The 25,285-nt window shown below is 36.9% G+C and overlaps 1 long non-coding RNA gene across 1 annotated transcript; it reads right to left on the bottom strand.

The window, feature by feature from the left end:
• Nucleotides 1-4,610: 4,610 nt before the first annotated feature.
• Nucleotides 4,611-24,511, bottom strand: LOC121243037. Its single transcript, XR_005936043.1, has 3 exons — nt 24,501-24,511; nt 19,682-19,693; nt 4,611-4,862 (listed from the first exon to the last, which is right to left on the bottom strand). It is a non-coding gene; the product is annotated as an uncharacterized LOC121243037 (long non-coding RNA).
• Nucleotides 24,512-25,285: the final 774 nt, after the last annotated feature.

The raw sequence follows: 25,285 nt of genomic DNA, 5'->3' as shown, positions 1-25,285 counted from the left end.
GCCCATGCACTTACATACACACTTCTCACAAGCCACTTGGCACTCATGCACACATGTAAGAGATTGAGAAGGCTTGAGTTTGATAAAAGACTTTATAACCACTAGATACATTGAACCAAGACATGAAATAAAGGGCAAAAAGGGGATGTGAGTTTCAGTTTTGGAAGAGGGAGACGCCACATGTAAAAAGGGGTACTTTTGGTTCCCAACACAATCAAATGATGAGCTATGGGAAGAGGTCATAGGGGTACACGCCACTTGGCATCCATGCATGAGCTTGATTTATGCCAGAAGCTTTTTGAGTGTCTATAAAAGGGAAGGAGCCAAAAAACCTAGGACCTTTGGCCATTTTGTGCATTCTCCTGAGGGTTTCGGTCATCACCTATTTCCTCCAAGTCTCCATCGCTTTCTCACCAACCAAACATTCTACTCAATATTCTCTTCTCACCCAAACACTCTTTCAAGGATAAGCAAAGTGAGAGTATACTTTCAAGAAGAGAAACCACGGAGGAATGAAGCCAACTTTTCTTTTGTTCTACACACACGGGTTCAAGAAAGAAGAGTTTTGGTTTAAGCAAAGTTCATCTAGAACTTATGCTCTAACACCCACACACTTGAGCTAGAAGGAGTTAGCTTGTGTTTTGAAAGATTCTTCCATATGAACCCACGCCTACACTCATATGGTTAGATTAGGGTTTTCTTCAAAGAAAGATAAATGTAGCCCTACTTGTTTTAAGCCTTAAAGCATGGTATTGTGAGGTAAGAGAGTCACAATACTAGTGATTTTTAAGCTATGGTTTTGTTGAAGATGAGTTTTGGATTCAAGGGGGAAGGGTCCAAAAACTTGAAGTCTTTTCTGGGAAAGAAAAAGGTGTAAAGAGCACAATACTTGAACACATGGGTTAAGGTTTTCTTGAAAAACGATGCTAACTAGTATTACATATGATTTTTCAGCTTGCTTGCTATAGATATATATTTCAGATTTTTGTAAGTATACATCTAACTTGTACTTGGATATTTTATGCATGTGGCTTGTGAACTTGTGGGTTGTTTTGGTTTTGTATGGTCATTTGTGATATGGTTGTTGTTCCATGTGCTATGAACTTCTTTTGACATGATTATTTCATAGTATGATTAAAATGGCCTAAGGAAGATGTGTATGTTATGAAAAATGGAGCAAGAAGCCATGCTAGGGTTTCGGTTTGTATTATGTTTGTTTGAACATGAATGTTGTCATTTCACCGTTTTGGTACGGAACTAAGTTCATGAAAATATCATCCATAATCACAAGAAAATATTTCGGCCATTCATGTGGATTCTTTATTAAAGACTTTGCTCAATACATTATAAAATTCTAAGTTCAAGAAAATTGATTGGAATGTATGTTTTCCTATATAAGAGTTTTTGGCCAACCCTATGGATGAAGGAAGATTATTGGTGCTCTAAGATTAATGTGATAAAAATGATTCTTGGTTATGTTAAGGTTTGTATGTTTCGGCCCTTACATGAATATTATTGGAATGTATGCTTTTGATTAATATGAATGCCTTTAAATTGTTATAAAGGAACATGTTCACATCTTCTAATATTTTCAAATCGTAATGCGATATGTATTGCATACATGAATGTCTTATGGTTATTTTAGCATCTCAAGGTTATGATGAAGCATTTCAGCATTTCATGTGTCTGAGTTCTAAGATTCATTGTCATGTCACATGCATTTGGATTTGTGAAAAACCCTTTTGAAAGGAAAAGAGTCTTTTTAAAAAGTACAGTTTTTATCATGACCCGAAATGCTAGGACAGGGGAATGTCCTAGTGGAACTCCTTTGTCCTCTCAGGAGTGTTTAAAATGGAGGGATACTCTTGGGTTGATGAAGTACTATCGGCGAATCTACAATGATTCCTAGAAGAGAAGGACACCGGAGCGGGATCGCATCTAAAGCTAGTGGGTGCACCTACAGTGAGGGCAAAATGCGAGCTGCCGTATATGAAGGACAAGATGTAGTCACCTTAGTCAAAGTGGTCAATGGTTGATGCGGTAACTAGCGGGGAACACACGGTGCATAAGGAGCTGTGAGGTATCCAATTATATGTTATAAGTCAAGAAAAGCCACGAACTCATAAGTATGTCAATGGACAAGTATGAAATGAAGAAAGAATGTTTACGAAAGCAAAAGTTATGAAATGTCATGATTTTACATGATGTCTTTTGAAAGGTCAAGTTCATAAGTATAAGATCATATCCATGCATTCATTGTTAAGTTTGCTACATATGCTTATGATATCTGTTGCACGTTATTTGTTTACTTACCGAGATTTCTTGAAATCTCACTGTTGTATTTACCCATTATCATTCCTTACTCGGAATGATAGAAGTTGTGCCAGGTACACAAGACCATTAAGTATTGACGAAATCTATGAAATAACAGAGGATGAGTTCAGCGTGGAGGCTCATCGTCAATCTACCCTGAATTGCTTAAGGTGTTAGCTCAGTGACTTAAAAGAATTGTAGCTTTTATCAATGAGCCTGATGCCGGTGTTTCAACACTGGACCCGTAGAAGATGTTAAGACTTAAGAAAGATATGTGTTTTGTGTCAAGACATCTGGAGCAAGCTAAGAGCGCTGCCATAAAGGCTAAGGAAATAGCCACAGAGTTAGGTTTGGACACAGACGTTCGATCTTCTAGGGGAATATTCTTAAGTCTGCTTGAGGATGGGACCCTGGTTCAGACCCATTCCACTTTTGGGAAAGGACTTTCTACTTAGCTTTAAATGTTTTGGTCCCATGTTTTTTGGAGTTCGTTGGAAACTCGTAACAACTACAATGTCTCTTATGAATTATGAAGTAGTATTGGGATCTTATGTTTTCGGTATCATGACTAATGTATCCTTTAAATTGACTTAAATTGACTTTCCGCTGCGATATACTACATACTATTAGTTATTATTAGGCGAATTGTATCTTATCTGTCATGTACGAGGGGCAGGTAACCCTGGTGTTGCATGTCTCGGCATTTCAATTTCTGTCAAATCCCAAGCAGGGGCTGGGGGTGCCACACCGAGCATTCTCTAGTCTCTACCAGTAGAGTGGACACGAAGTTGGCACGAGAAAGTTACTGGTCTGAGCCCGTTCTAGACTATTGTTCGATGACAACCCAAGGGACGTTGCTCGGTTTTACACACTCCTAAGTGACCAAAGGAGCTCCACCGAGATAATGCCCCATATCGACTTAGGGTCTTGATCCACATAAAGTCCATACAATCATTTTATTTACGCAAGCATCATGGGCTCCCCTAGGGACCATGCACACACCCTTGCTCACTTTGTCACACCACGGGTAACGACCGTGCATGTGACTTCGAAACGAGTGAAGCCCAATTCCATGCCCAGCGTGTAAGTGACTAGGCATCCTCTAGCCTTTGCCAATAAAGAGGCCACAGAGTCGGCTGTAATACCCGAATCCTACTACATAAGTCCTTATGTCATCTATTAATATTTTAAGTTAAATATTTTGAGATAAAGACTTTTATTATTTTATTGTTATTATTTTATTTTAAGATGGGTGTGCTTTTAGTTTTTAAAAGTGGGTTAGTAAATAATTCAAGGGTGTGATTTTATGACCTTGCAATTTTTCCTTTCAACCCCTTTAATTTTATTTACCCAAGAAAGGGTCCAAACTCTTTAATCTCCACCGTCCAACTCATAGGACAAGTTGAGTTGAAATTATTGACTTTTCTACTCTCTAGCCGAAGCTTCCTCAAGAAGCTAATCAGATATTTTTCTCTTTTCACTGGTCGGCTTCTTCTGCAAGCTACCTAGACTTTCTTTCTTCTCCTACACGCTGGTTCCAAGGGACAAGAGAAACAAATCCTCTCCTTCTCCTTTACCCCATCGACGGCTTACAAGGCAAGATAAGTGAATTCCCTTCCTCTTCTCCATTCACCCATCAGTTCTAAGGCACAAAAGAGAGAAAATTCCCTCAAGTCCCCTCCCTTCACACGAGAGACTCTCGATTTCCCTAGCTTTGCGATACCTCTCTTCTCCTCAAGCCGATCTCTCTCATTTCATGAGCTTAAGATTTCCACCGTAAGCCTTCAAGAAAAATCGACCTGCTTTGGGGTCTTTCGGATTTCTCTTCCTCTTCTCATCTGCTGTGTTTCCGTGGCTCGAAAAGGGGATCAAAGCAGGTGATGTTCCTTCCGTAATATTTTCCTTGCAATTGAGATTTTGCTAAGCAAATTGTGTCTTGTGATTTGGGGGGTTTTTCGGATCTCTGTGTTAGCCGAGTAATTGTGATAGTTTCTAGACCAGTTTCTTATTGCTTCTCTAGTGTTTAATCTAGTGGGTAGTGACCGAACCCCTGTTTTTCTGGGCTGACCAAGCACCTTGAGGTTGCTTTGCCGTGTGTTGTGCTCTGTTCTAGCCGTGTGTGTGAGTGTTCTGTTTTATGGTTCCAACCGCGTGTGTGTGTGCTCTGCTTGAGTTTGTTTGCTGTGGGTCATGTTCTGTTTTGGTGTATTTCTTAGTTAACTTAGTTAGCCTCAAGTGTTGATTAATTGGTATGTTGATGTATAGATATAAGTATGTGGACAAGAAGTCGTGTGTGTGTGTTTAGGTTCTGTTTTAATGTTCCATCCGTGTGTTGCACAAAGCAAAATCTGTAGCCATCCTAGTGTTTATCAAGCCCAAGCCATGTTTTAATTTTATTAAAGTCATGTCTTTATGTGTTAAAATTATTAGAGTTAAAGTTTATAGTTTAGACATGTTTTCCTAAGATTATGGCCTAAGTAAGCCACCAAGACTTTTAAATTAAATTAGTAAGCTTACTTTAGGAATTCGTAAATTACCAAGAGTTGTATCTCTTTATTGGGACTGTTTTCAGAATATGTATATATATAAGGCTTTCTTGAGTTTTTACCACTCTTATATTGTTTAATTATATAGATAGGATTTTAGTTAAGTGAAGGATGTTTGAACCATGAAAATACTAGAACTTGCTAGCTGCCCATGTCTTGTGAAATTCTGAAATTTTGTTCCATCATGGAAGTCTAAACTAGCCCTTTTACCCCTTTTGCTCAACCTCACTCCTTGGCTAACCAAAGATAAACCTTAGTAGGAAGAACCCCTGAAGAACAAGTGACAAAAACCAACCTCTTGCAAGCATTATCTTTTGTTAGATTTATTTCCATATGAGGTTGCAAAGCTGTTAAAATGCTCTCTTTGATGAAAATTCCAGATTTGTAGCACTCCCTTGTTCCGTTCCACTCTTGAATAAATTCTTACCATCCTATACATTTTAACTTATGATTCCTACCCATCTCTTGTATAGAAAATAGTAGTCTTTAAAGAGGGACAGCAAGCAAGCCTCGTACTTTCACGGGTTTCTTAAATATTGGAATAAGGATACTAAGAGTTGACTTAGTGCTATGTATGTAGCTAAATGGGTTAAGGAAGGTACTTAAATTCCAATTTGGAATTTAAGTGAGCGCATAAGAGTGTTGGATAGTAGGGCTTAATGTGGAATGAATTTTAATGTGTTCATTTCATTTCATTGAATAGGAGTGTATTTCAAGATTCAAGGAACCTATTTGTAAAGCATCGAGGTAAGTAGCTATGACCATGCTCCTTACACACAAAGCACGCTTATGAAAAAGTCTCTCTCTCTCTCTCCTTCCAAATGTTTCTCTTATGAAAGAATAGATGCATGTATAGTATGTATAAGCCTTTCTTGATAGCCCCTATTAAGTACCCTATTAATTATCGTTGTGTGTATGTAAGGTAATGCATCATGAGATTTTATGCATGCTCTCTTAAATAATTATGCCTTACCTATATGTAGCATGACATGAAACATTATTTTAAAAGAAACACATATGCATTGGCACTAAATGAAGATAATGAAAACGTCGATTTTCTGAAGAAAGAAAAGGAAAGGAATGTATGAATGTATGTCACGGTCACATATATGAAAATGGTACCAAATGAATGGGTAGATTGCAATGCCGGGTAAGTAGTACTGGTAGTGCACCCAGTGCTACCCCCTATGAAAAGGGATTCCCAACCTGTGGCCGCGGGCGGGATCCGGGTCCAAAAGACTGCTAACCCCAACACACGGGGTGTAATAGTGTGTGCTGGCCCAAGAAAGTGAAATGTAAAGTAAAGCCATTTCTAAGAAATATTATGCATGAAAGCAAGTAATGTTTATGCATGAAAGCAAAGAAATGTTTATGCATGAAAGTATAGTCATTCCTTAATTGTTTATGCATGAAAGTAAGGTTATGTCATAGAAATATTACGCATGAAAGTATAGCTATTCCTTAAACTGTTTATGCATGAAAGCCTTGTCAAGAACTTGCAATTGTCTACGTATGCATGTTTTCAAAAGAAAGATTATGTGATTAATAAGTTAATAGCATGGTGTACTGCTTACTGAGTATTAGACTCACTCTGTGTTTATGTTTTAAACGTCCAAGTATGAACGATGAGGCTAGGGAGCTAGGCACTACTGAGGAGGGAGGGGCTGATGCTTAGAATTCCCTTTCGGTTCAATTTTAATGATAATGGTTATGCCTTTATGTTTTTATGATGGGTCCCATGTTGGGACTTTTTGTTGGTTTGACTTTAATACAACATGTCCTTGGGTATGATGTAAGTACTATGGTGGGGTGATGGTAATGGTGTAACTTCTATAGTGGGGTGACGGTAACCCCACATAAGAAGGTTAAATGCCTTTTATGTGTTGTGGGGACGGAGTCCCCTTTTTATTGGAACTAGCGATGTTTTAAATGAATGAATGATGGATTCTGAGAGTCCTTTGGGTAATATATTGAACAGAATGTCTATCAGGTCTTGCTTTTAAATTAGGAACGCAGTGTACATGCATGACATGTTCACGCTTATCCCTTTTACCCTTGTAGAAAAAAAAATAAGAATACATACTAATATTAATAAGGAAAGAACATGTCTCAAGTCGCGATCCCGTCCTAGTAATGGGACAGGGTTGTGACATCGGCACGAGAGTGTAACTGTCTCTTCCGAACTCGTTTTGGCCTGACAACAACCCAAGAGACATCACTCAGTTTTACACACTCTTGAGTTACCAGAGGAGCTCCACCGAGATAGTGCCCCATCTCGGCTTGGGGTCATGGTCCACACCCACCTACAAAATACTTTTTAATAAATAACAATAAGAACATAGTTTTTCAGTTTCACAGCACAACTAGAGAACATAGCACAATTAGTAAATTAATCACAAGACAGAATGGATCAGAGCATTGTTAATACAATAGAGGTAAATAATAATAATTAATAATGCAGATGCATGAACATACATATATTGGATGACATGGAAATAATACATCAAATAATAGCCGATCATCACACAGATTCACAAATCACAACTACATGCGAATCCCAATGCTTCACCCGACCCTTGGCCAACAACTCCAACACAACCAGAGTGCAACAAACATAGTTAAATAATTTTCCAAAGTTAGTATTCCAAGGGTCATCCTATTACTTACTACATGGACCGAAACTTCTAGATGATCGCGCGTGTAGTCTAAGACATCCCGTGAGTGTGCATGCATGAGTGTCACTACGAGTGGAGAAATCTACCAATAATTAATAATGATGACTAAAATAAGAAATAATAAAACCATAGAGTCACAAGGCTTACAAAGTTGTTGGCAACAGTGGCGACACTGATGAGGCAGTTGTGGATATGGTCAAAACGGGGAGATCCACAACTGGAAAACAATACATGAAGGCAGATTTGTCATGACAATTGGTGGAGGAGGAGATTTTCGCAAAGGAGGGTGGTGGTGCATAGCAGAGCATATCTCAAAAGGGAGGTCTTGGCATCGGGTTGGACAACCACTACGAAGCTACTGGAAAGGGTTGGCCCGTGGCTGCGCTCAGCTGAGCTTGGAGAAAAAGTTCTTAAAGGCTACAAAATGAAGATCGGAGGGAGAGGATGGCAAAGAGACAATATTTGAGAGGTGGAGAGGGTGTTTGAGGGAGGATTTGAGGGTTGAGAGACTTGGGTTAAGGTCGGAGATCGCAGTCGTGGCTGTGATTTTTGGTGGGGGACAGTGGGGGCTTCAGGAGCATCGCATACCATGAGTGGTGGGCTGTGGCGGCGAGCAGCGGCCATGCCCGAGGGCTTCACAAGTTGCAAAGATCGAATGGCGCAGATTGGTTAGGGCATGTGGTGGAGGCAAACGAAGGAGAGGGGCTTCTACCCAGTGAACACATGGAGGCAATTTGGTGGTGATTGGGAGAGGCCGGTCACGGGTGAAGGTAGAGGAAGAAGAGGAAAAGGGAGAAGAAAGACAGAAAAGAAAAGAAAGAGAAAGATAGGGGAGTCGCGCAGCACAAGTGGGTGTTAGTGTTTTTTACCCTTTGGCTCAAAATGGTGTTGTTTAGGGGTGGAAGGCTGAATTTTAGTCCATGCCTTAAAATGGTGCCGTTTCTAACGGGGGAAAGGGCTGGGCTTACATGCACACAAGCTGGGTTTTATTTTTTCTTTAACCAGGCTTCCACACAGACTGTGACCATTTCCTACATACACACACTAAAAGAAAGAAAAACCCATTTCCAAATCAGTATTGCACTGTGCTTCACATCGAACGTAATTTTTACGACAGAATTCGACTCTCACAAAATCTCTTCACGTTCAAATGTTGTTGTGGCACCCTCGACACCCACATGTGATTTGGAGGAAGACGTGATACTAATGTGTTGATCTCACAAATCACACACCCCAAGCGCAACGTGAAAGCAAGTGTGCGCAAGCATGCAACTTAAAAGTGTACAATTATAAACGCCATGGAGAAGTAAAAAAGGGCAGTTTAAACTGCTAAGAGTACCAGAAATTCAAATTACAATCTATAACAAAATAATCCATTAATTAATACAGTCATTTGACTAGATAAAAGAAAGCAACATCACAACAACAACATAAGGAAGAAGTCCCCAAGTCTTCATTCCTCAATTGGGGCCGGTCCTTCAAGCTCATAACCATCCACTGCATCAAAGTCTAGGTTCCGTGGAGTGGAACCGCAGCTTGGGACACCACAGTTAGATTTTGCAATCTTAGAAAATAAAACCAATAGAATTACTCCCAAAAATACAAACATAGGAAAATATAAACATTTCAGTGCAAAGGAAAAATTCGAGGTCTTTCTACCTTACCAAAAATTTAACAATACCAATTTCATTCTCAATAATTACAAAAAATGCTACGCATGCCAAAAATCCACATTTCCATCCATTTAATCATTGTATGCACCATGGTCTCACTAGAGACCTTCCGTACACCCTGGCTCACTTCGTCACACCTCGGATAACAATCGTGCGTGTAACTATGTAATGAGCAATGCCCAGCTCCATGTCTAGTGCGTACATTATCAGGCATCCTCTAGTCTCCGCCAGCAGAGAGGCCATGGAGTCAACACAAGAGCGTACTATCTCGTTCGAGCCCGTTGTCTCTCCACAACATCCCATGAGAAGTTACTCAGTTTTACACGCTCTCGAGTGACGAAAGGAGCTCCATCGAGATAATACTTAATCTCGGCTTGGGGTCGTGGTATGCACAACCACAAAACAAAGCACAATTCATACAATTTAATGACTTACAATAAACAAAATGAAATTATTGAATAAGTAGTTATTGGATGACATGGCATGGAAAAGTATAGCAACAAATGCAGTATAACAACACAAATTCCACAGGTTCACATTTTCACAACTACGCGCGATTCCCAACACTTCACCTAGCCCTCGGCCAACAATTAATCACCAACTACAGTTATTATCCCAACGCTCCATAGGCCCTTGGCCACTTAACCAAACACAACCAGACTGTAATAAAAACATAGTTTTCCAGTGTTAGTATTCTAAGGGTCAGTCTAGGGTTTTAGTTACTATGTGAGACGACAAATTTTTGGATGATCAAGTGCACTGCCTAGGGTATCCCATTAGTGTGTGCATGCACATCACTAGGAGTTGGAAAATTAGTTAGTTAAACCTGACAACGCCTTGAAATCAACCCGAAATGGCACACGGCTTACTGTGGTGGGGTACGATGGACAACTCCAGATCCAAGCAACAGGTGGGACTCTACCATTGAGAATGTAGTGGGTGGCAGATCTGATGAACATAGAAGATGGGGAAGGGGAACTTGTGGTGGTTCGCAGTGGCCCAACCCAAAGAGAGGGTAATCTAGGCTCAGATTCAGGTGGAATTTGAGAAGGGAAGAGAGAGAGAGAGAGAGAGAGATCTATAGATGAAGGTTCTATGAGTGCCACCATGGCTGAGGAATTGTGAAGGCATGGTGGAATGGCGACGATGGCAATGGTGAGACCCGAGGAAAGAGAAACAGAGAAGAAGAGCGAGAGAAAATCTGAGAGAGAAAAGACAAATATGGAGAATTGAAGTCGAGATCGAGAGGAGCCCACCATGGCTAATGTTGGACGGCGGGGTGAGCAGCAACGAAGGAGCTGTGACTAACAGAGGTCAACGGATTAGAGAAAGAAAATGACGACGATCAACGTTGGTAAGGGTGCTGAGTGACGATTGATCTGGGTGGCCAACTACGATCCATGGCATATCTACTCTTTCTTGAGGTTGAATGGTAGTGGATGGTGGTTGCAATGCCAAAATTGATGGGAGGGAAGAGAGATAGAGACAGACAGACAGAAAGAGACAGTGATGGATAAAAGGGAGGGCAAGATAGATTAGAGGAGAAGGCTTTCCAGCGACGTGAGGTGGAAAGACATGGATGGCGACGACAAGGGATGGACAATGAACTCACAGGTTTGTAAAGGGGGAGAAGGAATCGAAGAGGGGGTACGACATAAGTTAGAAAGAGGGAGGAAGATGAAGGATTTTAGGGTTTTCTCACCCTTACCCAAAAATGGCATAGTTCCCACGGGTTGAATGGATGGGCTTCCTCTTCAGCTAGGCTTCCACACGGGCTGGGCCCACTGCCTACACACATACACTAAAAGAAAGAAGAAAACCACCACTTCCAAATCAGTCTCAGGCTTCACATCTACAACTCACAACAGACCTCTAACCATCACAAAAAACTTTAAGTGACGGTTGTACAGTAAACCGTCCCTAAATACTTTTTGTGGCGCCTTTTTGGTGATGGTTTTCCGACGGTTCCTAACCGTTCACAATAACTAAAATCTATTGTAGTGTATGTATACATTTATTGATGTATGAATGAGTTTCAATCGAGTCAAGTTAACGAATCCAGTTGGGCATAATCAAGTGGGATATAACGAGCGAGTATCTGCTTTCATGGGTGATTTTTTTTTTCCTCACAAGTCAAATTTGATTCGAGTTTAAGTGAGCTAGTATCAAATAGGCTATTGAATGGATTGGTTCATATACAACCTTAACGTTGCATTACACAATAAATCCCAATCTTTAACCAGTTCTTCCCTTTTATACCATAGAATATTAAGATAGAATTATTTACCCATAAAAATCCATGTAAGTCATGATCAGTACCATTCTAAGTTGTATGGGATGTCCGTCTAGCAGCTATGTATCCAAAAAGTTAAAACTAAAAGATCATAAGATAGCCAACTAAATATATGGCGTGTCAAATGTATGAAAATCAGTGCAAATTAATGTTATTGATGAAAAATTATCATGAGTTGAATTCCATATATTATGGCTTCAGATGCGATGATCACTAATCTCATTGTGGCCAAATCAATGGTAAATGCGTTAGTACACAACGGACGAGTTCTTGATATATATCTTCCACTGATTGACATCCTCCCATAAATTGCAAAGGTCCCATGAAGATGAAACTACATGTATTGTGCAATAACTATCATTGCATCTAGTAAATGCTCATTATGGTAGTGCACATTGCATGAAGACATTGAAGGTAAGTAGGGCCGTCATATTAATTGTGTCCCGTCATTTGCATCCTTTTCTTGTTTCATGGTTGGAGGCCTAATGCTCTACATTTTGTTTACAACCAACAAGCTTTCGTTCTGTTGTTGATGGCTAGACTACAGTTCAGCCTACCATCCCCAAATTGATGGCTAGACTGAAGCTGCAAACAAGTGTATTGAAGGCTACCTACGTTGTTATGTAGGGGCGAAACCAATGGTCCGGTCACAGTGGCTCACTATGGCCGAGTGGTGGTATAACACCACCTACCACACAACCACTAAATTAACACCCTTTGAGACAGTGTATGGTTATCCACCCCCAACCTTACTATCCTATGTACCGGGCACTAATGCTAATGACACAGTAGATCAGTTGCTGTGCAACAGAGAGCAGATCATCAATCTATTGAAGAGCAATTTAACAGAGGCCCAACACTGTAAGAAGTTCTATGCAGATAAACTAAGAACTAAAAGGGAATTCGAAAAGGGTGAGTGGGTGTATCTTAGACTTCAACCCTACCGACAGAAAACTCTAGCATTAAGGCACAACATGAAATTAGCCCCAAGATTTTATGGGGCTTTTCTAATAGAAGAGAAAATTGGTAAGGTGGCTTACCGTTTGAAGTTACCGGAGTCCTCACAGATTCATCCAACTATTCATGTGTCATGTCTGAAGAAACATCTGGGAGTACGGGTACAAGCTCTACCTATGCTTCCTCCGACAAATTCCATTGGAGAAGTGCAGCCCGAACCAGAGGAAATTATTGAGAGGCGCATGAAGAATCAAGGGGATAGAGCTGTGACTGAGGTCTTTGTGAAATGGATGGGTCTACCAAAGGAAGAAAGCAGTTGGGAACTTCTGTGGAGGCTTCAAGCCCTTTACCCACACCTTGTGGGTAAGGTGCTTTGAAGGAAGAGGGGTTGTCATGGTGCTGGCGACGAAAGGGGAAAACCTAGATCTAACATGTGAAGATGAACTAAAGTGGACTTACGGAAGTGAAGTGTTGAAGTAAGAATCGAAGTGTTGAAGTGTTTTTGGTTCGTAGTGGGCTGCTGTTGAAGAGATGACATCGTGTGAGTTAAAGGGATACGTTGCTATTTGAAGCTAAGAGGAATAAAAAATGCTGGTGTTTGTTTTAGTTGAAGCTGTGCGTTTTTGGTTTGGTCTATCATTTGAATAATGTTGCTTTCATTGTTATTTTATCTTTATTTTACTTTTTGTTTTGAGAGATGTTGTCGGTATGAAAGGAGAGTGGAGAGAACGTTGAGGAACAATCTGGAACTTTTGGCTAGTATAGAATCTGTAGTTGTTTTCTTGTAAGGAGGTTGATTCTCCCTCAAAGCAGAATCACTATCAGCACAAATGGTGCGGCTAAGGCTTTTCATCAAACAGGTTATCTGCACTTAAATTCATCTTGTATTTGCATTCATCTTCATCATTCCTTCTTGCCCAACCTGCATACAACAACCAGCAAAGGAGATTATTAGCAGCTTCTTAACACACTATCAAATCCAGTTGCATTTGAGAAGATGAGAGGAAATCACCTGTGAGTTTACTCTCAAGTGTGACCCCGGTGCAAGCCTTTGTAGTGAGATTGGACTAGTCGATAACCATTTTGAACTCAACACATTTGTAATTTAATGAGATTAATTCAATCAGCTTTTAGGCAACAAGAAATTAATTTGTAGGGTACGTACTTGCGCTTATATATATATATATATATACAAATTGAAAATTAGAGAAGCCAATGGTATGATGATGATTAATGTAAATGACATGAGTAAATATCATATAAGTTACACAAAAAGAAAATAAAACGACATGCACCCTTAATTTAATTGAAAGAGAGGTTAATTATATCGACATGATGATGATCCTCGAAAATAAAAATAAAAAATGGGGCAAATTAATTATTGAAGTACTTTTGAAGCAGAAAAGTCTCCTTAATTTACCTGTGGGAGGGGAAGAATTGCGAGAACATCAATGAGGAAATAAGACCTCAAATACCTCTTCGCTATGAGCCAAGCATCAGCAACCATCTCAGTTTGTTCACATTTAGCTTTCTCTTTGTCAATGTAAAATGTACGGAATTCCGAAATGATATTCGTAAGAGATATTAAATCCGCAACTGATCACAAAGCAATTGCTATGAAATATAATGTGCTGTGAAATAGCAGCCACTTTTTGTCTTCGTTGATCGCAAGAGTGAAGAAGAACAAAGGGTACTCCAGCGAGAAGTATTTCATTCCAGATTTTAAGGAACTCCCCATTTAGGTTTTGATATTTCTTGGTAAATGCTATTACCCTTTTTCCAGAAATCATTGTAAAACAGTGCTGCCCCTCGACGTCGTGACCTCTAAGCATAAAAAAAATTAAGAAAATTTCCTAATGTCCAAACACTCATTACACACGAAAAAATATTATGTTGAAAGGGTACTTTACAATTGTAGATAATGATCTTAAAAGTTATTTTAAGATTTGATGTTTTGAATTAAGAAATTTTCCTAATGTCCAAACACTCTTTATAGTATGAGCAAGTCAAAGATCAGATGAGCCCCCTCGACATGACCACGCATCGACATAGCATTGGACAGGCAAGGGGACGCCAACCACCCCTGTAGAGGATCTAGTTCTTCCAACGCAGCTTGAGCCAGGTCATGTGGGGAGTAGTAGTTAGCAGCCGCCAAGTACATCTGCGGGAGAAGTGCGGCTTGCTTGGGTTGATGCAGTGATCTCACAGCTAACTGCGCATATCGATCGTAAAATCGATCGATCGTTTGCGGCTATAGGGGCATCTGTCTCTGAGATCGCCCATTGTGTAGATATCCTCAACGACAAGGTTGATACCTTGACTGAGGAGGTACGGAGTTCAAATTTTGCGAACAACGCTATCATCTGAGTGTTATTTAAGAAATTCGATCATATTTTGTATTTTGCTTTTATTATTTGTAAAGAAAAATATTATTTAATATTTCTATGATTTTTCACTATTCAATTCTCAATCTTATTTAATGTTATATTTTCCATCTTTAATTCTAAATCACTGCACTTCAAATATATATAAACATAAATATATATTTATATATTTCAAATTGTGTATATATAAATATATACAAGTCAATTATATAGACTTGTTCACAAATTATGCACTATAAAAATCACATAATTTTTAAATTAGAGTCATATTTAATTAAAATTAGCGCCAACATTCGAACGTTAGTAATTAACGTTCGCATATTGGTGCAAAACATTTTATGTTCGAACGTTAATTGCTAACGTTCGAACGTTGGCGCCAAAACATTTCACGTTCGCACGTAAGAAGCCACAATGTTCGAACGTATATGTGACGTTCGAACGTAAATTTTCTATATGTTGGAACGTAAAAAAAATCTCATCTGTCTTTAGTGAAACCGTCACAGAAAATGCTTTTTATTGACGGTTTGAGGACTATCACAATTTTCTAACCGTCACTAAAACGTAATTGTGTTGTAGTCATTCATACTTGAAGCCTGTCGCTGATACAACCTCCAAAATAAACAGTAAAAACTCCAAACTATTACAAACCCCACAGACTAAATATATATATATATAACTCTTCTATTAATTACTATTGCAAAACTTTGAACTTTTTCTAGTAAAAAATGAGCGAGAACCCATTTACGTACCCATGCACATTTATCTGGAGTACTCCCCTTAATGCATCTTTGAGATTATTGTAGATAATAATTGAGGAGTAATGCTATATACAGTCATGAAAATGCGCAAACGCCGTGCAGTTGCGTTGAAAAAAAGTGAAGTCTACTATTAAAAAATTAATTTTCTTTCATGTGGGTCCCGTATTTATTCACTTTTTTTCAAAATAATTGCACGGCATTTGTGCACTCATGACTGCAACTATCATTTCTCATAATAGAGTTTTTTCTTGTAGTGTTCTACTCGCTAGCTAGTAGTATTAAAAAACAGTTTGCCGGCCCTTTTGATAAACATGGGTTTAACGTGCTTTTAAAATTAGTGAAGATCAAGCTATATTTTTTAGAATGCCCTCATGACTAATTAAGGCCTCGTTTGGTTGTACAAATAATATGAGAAGAGAGTTGAAAAAAATATTATTACAATATAATTTTTTATTATTATTCTTGTTTTGACATTTGAAAAAGTTGAATTGTTTATTGTATTTTGTGTGGAAGTTTGAGAAAGTTGTAATGATGAGATGAGATAAGATTATTTGGTTTGTATAACCAAATGAGGCCTTAAACATAAGGTTATATGTTCGGTTGTTGAACCAAACTTAACTACACTACAACAAATAAGGTCTTTTGGAACCAAAAGTTTCATCCCAAAAGACTGGAATTTCATCCCAAAATATATTTTGGGATGAAAAAAAAACTATTCTAAGGTCGTTCCAATAAAACTATCCCAAAAGGTATTTTGGGATGAAAATCACAAATTCATCCCAAAAAATATCTTTTGGGACGAAATTAAGCTGGACCGTTCGATCACATTCGAATTGATTTATTTTTCTAGGACAATTTAAATTCATCTCAAAAAGTCATTCGAATAACGTAAATAACGTTCGAACAATATTTTTGTTTGAACGGGTACTTCATGGTCGGTCGATTGATACCAGTCTGTTCGACCAAATGCACATGAAGAAACATTCAAACAAACAAATTGATGATCGAACGCAAATAGTAAATTGCCTGTTCGAACGCGTTCGAATGACGTGCAACTCCTTTACCGTTCGAACTCTAACTTGTGATATTGGAACGATTGTGTCCGATTTATATATGTTTGAACATTTGTTGAGAGTTCGAACGGTTATTATTTTTGTGGACAATACTAATTTAGAACCAAATAGATATTTATATTTCAAAAATACATTACAAATAAAACTAATCTAATAAGTCAGAACTAAATAAATAAAATACTAATAATACTAATAAAATTATCAGTACCTGATATATAATTGTTCAATATGCAAAACGCTTCTAATGAAAATCAATTGCTTTGAGGTCTATATTGTTACATAAGCATTTGTATTTGAAGCTGCATCTGTCTTTGTTGTTTTTGCATTTGGAGTTGCATCTCTCTTTGTTGATCTTCTTGCTGTTTTATGTGCATCTCCATGTCTACTTCTTTCGTCAGTTGAGCTTTTAATTCATGTTGTTTTGCAATCAATTCTTCGATCCTAAAATTTCCATTCTTTAACGCAATAACAGTAATGTTTGACGTTAATAAAGAGCCTAAAGGTTTTACACATCAACCCAAACCCCTCAAATATCCTTAACATTGACCCATAACTTATGTAAAAATTTCAACATCACTTGTTGATGAATTATGATCAAATGCAGTTTCAGTACGAAGGGTAACCAATTTATCCTACACACAACATATAAAATTAATATTGACACAATAATTTAAATACGTTTAACTAAAAGAAATTATAATGCTTACATAATTCTCACGAGCATCTGGATGAGTACACTCTCCATTACTATTAGTATGTGATGCAACATATAATTTTGTCAAATCATAATTGGTGTCTGACTCTTTCTACAAGAGACATTGTTAATATATAAAGTTAATATTAAAAACAAACTATATAGAATAAAAAAAACAAAAAAGAGTACATTACCAAATCTGAGAGAGGCGATGAAAAGATCTTAAGCGTACATGATGATGAATCTTCAACTTCGATCTATTCGTTTTGTTTATAGAACTCCACTTCTGCATGGAAGTTATAACAGTTAGTAAGTGAAAATTACAAATATGACACATAAAGAATTCATTTAATTTACCTTATATGATAGATCCTCAAACATTTCACAAAGTTTTTCCAAATCTTCAGGTCGGACATCCTGAAAAGGATGCTGGTGTGCATATTCCTTGTTCACGTACTTCTTGTAATGCTCGTGACACATTGCCTTATACTTGCAAAATGTATTACACATCAGCTCTTCGACAGTCCTACACTCCTCTCTCCGGCCAAACTTTAGTTCGAAGTCACCCTTGAAAAAGTATATATACAATGATATTATCATTTAGAATATTAAATAGTATCAATATAAATTTATTATTTAAATATTACGTACCAATCAACGCTTTTTTATAAGCTCTTTCACATCTTGCAGGACTTTATGCCATGAACTTGTAGCCAAAGGTGCATAAGTCCGTGTAAGAGCACCCACATGCAATGCAAGCCAAGCTACTTTTTGCCCCTCACCTCCGGTATCTTTGTCTGGAATGTTAACCTTAATCTTACGTACTTAACGATATTTCTCCAACGTCACGCCTCTAGTAGTGCCTCGTCCGTGACGAGATTGTATTGTAATTTCTATAAAATAATATTAGTTATTTACCTCATATCAATTATCATATATCTTAATTGAAAAAATGAGTATTAGATATTTACCTTGTTCCATAGAGTCAGTTTCTAATGGTGAGTCAGACAGAGAGCTAGGAGCAGGTGGAGATGGGATGCGAACTTCCTTCTGAACACAAAACTAATCAATCATCTGTATCAGTTTCATCTATAGATTCGCTCTCATCATCTATAGATACTTTAAATGACTCAACACTTTGATCTACTGTCGTCTCAATTATTTCATCCTCAATATATTCCCTATGTAATGGGATCATCTCATACTGACTCAAATCCACAAATAAGTTAAAGGCAGGTTAACTCTTTCATGCACTTCCACGGTGGTAAATTGTACTACATAAGTACAACTGGCCAAGTACTATGACTAGTACGCATGTTCCCAAATAGATTAAATCCATCGGTTGCTAACCCAAGTCAAACATTACGAGGTTCTTCAGCGAACCATGGGTGTTCCAAGTCAACTTCCTTCCAAACTTGAGAGTCCGCAGGATGTGCCAAAACATTATCATTCTTGACTCTAGATGATGAGTGCCATGTCATATCCACAATCGTTGAACGTGATATAAATAACCGTTGTAATCTAGATATCAATAAAAAGTGACGTACAACCTTTCGCGGCACATTTTGCTTCTCAGTTGTTCATCATGATTCATGGCAATGGGGTACTTGTTCAACTGCTCATTCTCTCACAAAAATAACATACAATCATTCTTACATGCATGTATTACATTGTAATCAAACCCGAGTCCTCTTTTCAACTGTTTTGCTTTGTAGAAGTTGCAGGGTAAAATATTGTCTAATGGAAGTGCCTCCTTAAACAGCTCGAGCAACATATTGACAGCCTTTCTAGATATTCAGCACATGGATTTTATATGAAGCAGTCTAACTGTAAATGACAACTTACTGTGCCTTCTACACCTTGGATATAACTCACGCTTTGAATGATTTCACAAGCAGGTAAAAGTGTTATGGCACAGATCATTTGAATTTGATGGATCTGTTCTACTTTCATCCATAAACATTCTCGCACTAATGTCGCCCAGCATTTTCTCCATATCATCTTTGGGATCATCACCAACAATCTTAGGATGTACATCTTCATCAATATCTTCTTCTTCATCTCGAAGTTCGAATGACATTGGATAGGGTTCTCCATGTAAGACTCAATCGTATAACCTTGGTGAATATCTTTGACAAACATATGCTCTCTCACCAACTCTATCTTTTGAGAACGCAAATTCTTGCAAAGTCAGCATGGATATCTAATACGACCATCACTACCAATTGTATAGGATGCGAACTCCAAAAATTTCTTAACTCCTTCAGCATATACATTGTAATCCTCACCCAACCGATCTCTAACTCACATCCAACTCTTATTTATGTCTAATATCCTATTGCAAACAGTCACGTTCATGAACAAACAATCAATTATCTAACATATTGTACAATTTCTTCATTTCACTAGGTAGTTAGTCCTATCCGATTCGGGGATTGTAAGATCATAATCGCCAACCTACCAACTATTATATGTCACGTCCAACAAAATTTTGGCAGCATCTCCCCCTAGTTCTCCAAATATGTTCGTTTGATCGTGCACACCAACGAGTAATACAATGATGCACCATCACTGAAGCTGCAAATCCAGAGAACAATAAGTGATGACTCTACCAAAATCATAATATCGGATGCAATAGCTATAGTTTGATAGTTTGCGAGAATGATCTTACAATCCCAAACTGTCCACTCTGGATAATTCAAAAGTTATCAATCAACCTATCAACATGATTTATAACTCTCGAACGGGTCTAAGGTTTATTTCAATGGCAAGTAGAAGATATAATATTAAAACACAACAATAACAAAAATAACGTGAATACAAAATGATACGAGAATAAAAGATACGAAAATCCCCAAATCTTAATTATGTATTTTAATTATCAAACTATTTTAAGTATCTATTTATATCATGGGTATTTTAAGTATCCTAAATATTAAGTGTATTGTAAGTATCCTAATTATTATGGTTTTTAATATTAAGTGTATTTTCAGTATCCTTAGTATATTAAATTTTACTTAATTACTTGTTAGATTAATTATATATTACAGTTATTTTTAAGTATTAATTAAAATTTAATTTTATTAATTGTTAAGTTAGTCCTCATAGTTTTTAATTAATTATCTTTTAAATATTAATTGAATTTAAGTATTAATAATTCTTATATTTTTATAATAGAATTTTAGCTCATTTTAAGTTAGTTGTAAGATAGTTTTTAGAACTATTATCTTTTAAATATTAATATGAGTTTAAATATTATTAATTCTTATGTTTATTATTTTTAAGTTATCTATAATTTAATTTTATTATTTTTTAAGTTAGTTAGAAGATAGATTTTACAACTATTATCTTTTAAGTATTAATATGGGTTTAAGTATTAATAATTCTTATGTTTATTATTTTAAATTATTTATTATTTTATTTTATTATTTTTTAAATTAGTTGTAAGATAGTTTTTACAACTATTATCTTTGAAGTATTAATATGAGTTTAAGTATTAATAATTCTTATTATTTTTAAGTTATTTATATTATAACTCATGAGCACAACCGTTCGAGCCCTTTCGTTCCAGTCGAACTCGTTTATCCATTCAAATGGAATATTACCGAGTTTGAACAGTCTCAACCCAGAATCTAAACACCAATCAGTTCAGACGAAACACAAACTCACAAAATATCACAAACTCATATTCAGAAAAACACTACAAACATACAACATATATACTCTGAATAGCAACCCTCTAACAAACATATTTTGTGTTTAATCTAAAAAATACCTACACAATATATATATAAATTACAAAATCAATAAACAACTATATTAAAGTATAGATTTCTCAAATAAATTCCTATACATTATATATATATATATATAAAATAGAATCAATAATAGATTTGGAAGTAAAATGAAAAAGAAAATCATACCTTTAAGCAAAATAAGTATGCAATCATCTCTTTGTAAGATGATAGAATGAATGATTATGTGAAGAAAATAGAAGATTTTGGAGAGAAAACAGAGAAGAGAGGAAAAGATGAGAGAAAAATGAGGCACTGATGGCATGTGGGAACATTTTAAGTTCTCACTAACCGTTCGAGCGTAAATAAATTGCGGTCTAACGCAAAAAATTTTCAGCACACCAATTTTCCGCTTGCACAAATTTCTTCAACACGTTCGAACGGCAACAAATGACATTCGAATGGTAATCTAAGAGTCATTAATTGGCAGGATATTTTCCCACCACTATAAGAAACCGTTCGAACGATGAAAAAGGACATTCGAACGATAATCCAAAGTCATTAATTAGGGGGATATTTTTCCACCACTATAATAATCCATTCGAACGGTGACAAATGACATTCGAATGGTGATCTAGAGTCATTAATTGGCAGGATATTTTCCAACCACTACAATAAACCGTTCGAATGTTTTTTTCATAAGTTCAAACTCACATAAAGCCTTCGAACGGTTTACTAATACCGTTCAAACACATCATCTTAATGTTTAAATATATTTATTTTCATCATTATATGAAAACTATAAGATCATATGTATTAGTAATATATGCTATCATATATATAGTAATATATACTAAATATTATATATATAGTATCATATATATTATACTATACTAAAGTATACTATAAAAATTTAACATGATATCTATTAGTAATATATAGTGTCATATATATTAGTAATATATACTATCATACATATATTAATCTATATTATATATCATATAATTAGTATCATATATATTATACTATACTAAAGTATAAAGGAAAATGTAAGATGATATATATTAGTAATATATACTCTGATAATGATGAGGTTTGATAACGTATTCCCATTTCATAATCCAATTTAATTTTCTTTTGAGAAAGAAGAGCAGAAGTGGTGAACAATGGTTTAATGCTGGTGGACTGTCATTTTGTGAAGTAAAATTTTGGAGACTTATACATGATATTTAGTCATCATTAATGTATAATCTTGTCTCATCATTTGTTGTTATCTTTTAAGATCTTTTATATTATCCATCAAGATTTGTAATTCAATTCTTAAATTATATTCTGTACATTTTAACTCATAAAAATAGGGATGAGGTTTGATAACGTATTCCCATTTCATAATCCAATTTAATTTTGTTCTGAGAAAGAAGAGCAGAAGTGGTGAACAATGGTTGGGTCCATAATATTCCCACCATAGTGAGAACCATTTCGGGAGTGTTTTAATTTCTTGTAGTTTATCAAAATGAAGGAACCATCAATGACGCAAATTTTTACTTTGTTTTAGAAACATTTTTGTCCATGCTTGCTTGTAATCATAATAATCATAATAAGGAAGATCATAGGGATAAGAGAATTTTCTTGTTAAATAGAGATTTTTTTCCCCATTGTTCCAGAGTGAGAACTTGTTTAATGGTGACTTTATGAAAAGTAATAATTGGAGATGCAGATGGAGAAGGTTGAGTTTGAAGAGAACAAAGAATTTCTGAGAGAATAATTGAGTCAGTATCTACTAATATGAATTTATAAAAATGCTGGGTTTTCTTAATGTTTTGTGGGACATAATGCCAGTCCGGTAAAAGAAAGGCACCAAGTAATTTCTGGGGGTCAGACAGATGTTGAATTTCAGATTCAATAGAAAAGACTGGATGCCAATGAGATTTGATGATAATAGGAGATGAAGAAGGCTGAGATAATAATGGGGGATTAATAATTTGGGAACGAAAAGAGGAAGAGGGAGAAACAGCTTTGGAGTAGGTTGGCAGTTTTAGAGAAGCTAATGGTGAAAATGAATTGTAAGAGGGTCTAATATTTTGCGGTAATGACCCCAAAACCGTATAAGGTCTTGGAGTTGCAGAAGGACAAGGTGAAGGGTAAGGAGGAGATGGCGGCCGCACTTATGAGGATTTGGACTTTACTTTTAACTTTGAAGATAACATGATTTTTCCTGTAAGAATTCTCGGGATAGAAAATCAGGAAGAGAATTAGATTCTCCTTTAATATGTTCGATATCAAAATAAAAAATACTTAATATAGCTTGTCATCTGGCAAATATTTGCTTAGCAGCTAGGTTTTTTACATCTTTAATCAAAACTTCATTGGCTGATTTACAATCTATTCTAAGTAAAAACTTTTAATTCAACAAATCATCTTGAAATTTGGAAATACATAATACAATAGCTAAAATTTCTTTTTTAATAGTACTATAATACTTTTGGGTAGGATTCCAACATCCTAAATGGAATTGAACGATCTGTTCCAAATCAGATGATAATTTTTGTTTCATCATTCCTTCATATCCAATATCAGATGTATCTATTTCAATAATTTTAAAAGTATGAGCAGATGGAAGTCCTAAGCTTGGTAAGTTCTTAACATAGGCTTTAATTTGTTTTATGATATTAGTATGTTTTTCTGTCCAAGGAGGTGGATTCTTTTTTAATCTCTTAAATAATCGTTTACATAATGGTCTGAGAGATTGGTAAAAATCTGCAATATAGTTGAGACTTCCTAGAAATCTCTGTAATTGATTTTTGTCTTTTGTGGCGCCCCCGACCCCCATGTAAGAAGACACGGGAATCGAGATGCGATGATGGTGACAACACGGTCACGCATCCCAACGATAGTGCCAAGTGTGTGTACATGCAACAGTGTACAAAAAACAACGCAGCGGATAATTAGTTCAACTAAGTACCAGAATTGTTAATACAATTTAAACATTCAGTAAAATGGTTTAAAAATTATACAGTCATTCAAAATAAATATTTTACAAGTCTCAAACCAAAACGAGTGATCCCAGATCACTCCTCGGGCGGGAGCCGAATCCTCAGACTCATCCTCAGCCTCATCTAAATCGAAATTTGTGTTTCCACAAAATGGTACCGCAGGTAAGTATAGACCAAACAACTACGAGATAAAAATACATTAATGCGACCAACATGCATGCATATGATGAAATATGCATTAGATCCAAAAATACTATTTTTCCCGAAAATAGATATTTTCAACATATGCCAAAATCCCATTTTGGCCAAAAAATAATACTCCGTCATTTTCCCAGAAAATGACCCAAATCAATAAAACCTCATTTTCCCAAAAAATGAATCACATAAAATCCTTTTAATCAACACACGCTATTTTCCCAGAAAACAACTCATTATTCCATTAACCAATGCACCATAATCTCCCCTAGGGATCATCCGCACGTCCTGGCTTCATAGCGATGCTCAGTTCCGCGCCCAACGTGTTCGTGGCCAAGCACCCCTTACGCAACGAGCGATGCCCAGTTTAGCGCCCAGCGCGTACTTGGCCAAGCATCCTCTAGCCCCCGCCAACAGAAGGGCCATAGAGTCGGCACGAGACCATCTCGTGCGATCCCGTTGTTGCCCAGCGACAACCCAGGGGACGTCAATCAGTATATTCCGCTCCCAAGTGACCAGTGGAGCTCCACCGTGATAATGACTCATCTCGGCTTGGGGTCGTGATAAACACGCACCCAAAATCCTTTAACACATGAAAACCCAGTTTTCATGAAACACATGAACATGAATGCATGTACACAAAAACCCAGTTTCCTTTACAAACATGATCATGCGTGCAATATGCCATATACATGAACAACACCATACCAACTAGGGGTGGGCTCTGACTCCGACGGAGTCGGAGTTGTCATTTCTGACCTCTGACTCCGACAAAAGTCGGAGTCAAATTTCCCCTCCGACTCTGACTCCGAACGTAGTCGGAGTCCGATTCCGATCGGAGGTCGGAGCTCCGAACTCCGATCGAAACTTCGACTGAAGTTCGGAGGGAGTTCAGAACGGAGGTCGAAGCTCCGACTCCGAACAAAATTTCCGAACTCAATTTCGGAAATTTTGTTCTTTTTTTTAATATTATTTAAATTTTATTCTTCAATTTTGT

The sequence above is a fragment of the Juglans microcarpa x Juglans regia genome, chromosome 1D (assembly GCF_004785595.1).
Source record: "Juglans microcarpa x Juglans regia isolate MS1-56 chromosome 1D, Jm3101_v1.0, whole genome shotgun sequence".
NCBI classification, from domain to species: Eukaryota; Viridiplantae; Streptophyta; class Magnoliopsida; order Fagales; family Juglandaceae; genus Juglans; species Juglans microcarpa x Juglans regia.
Note: the sequence above shows the minus strand (reverse complement) of the source record. Positions and strands in the feature narration are given on the sequence as shown.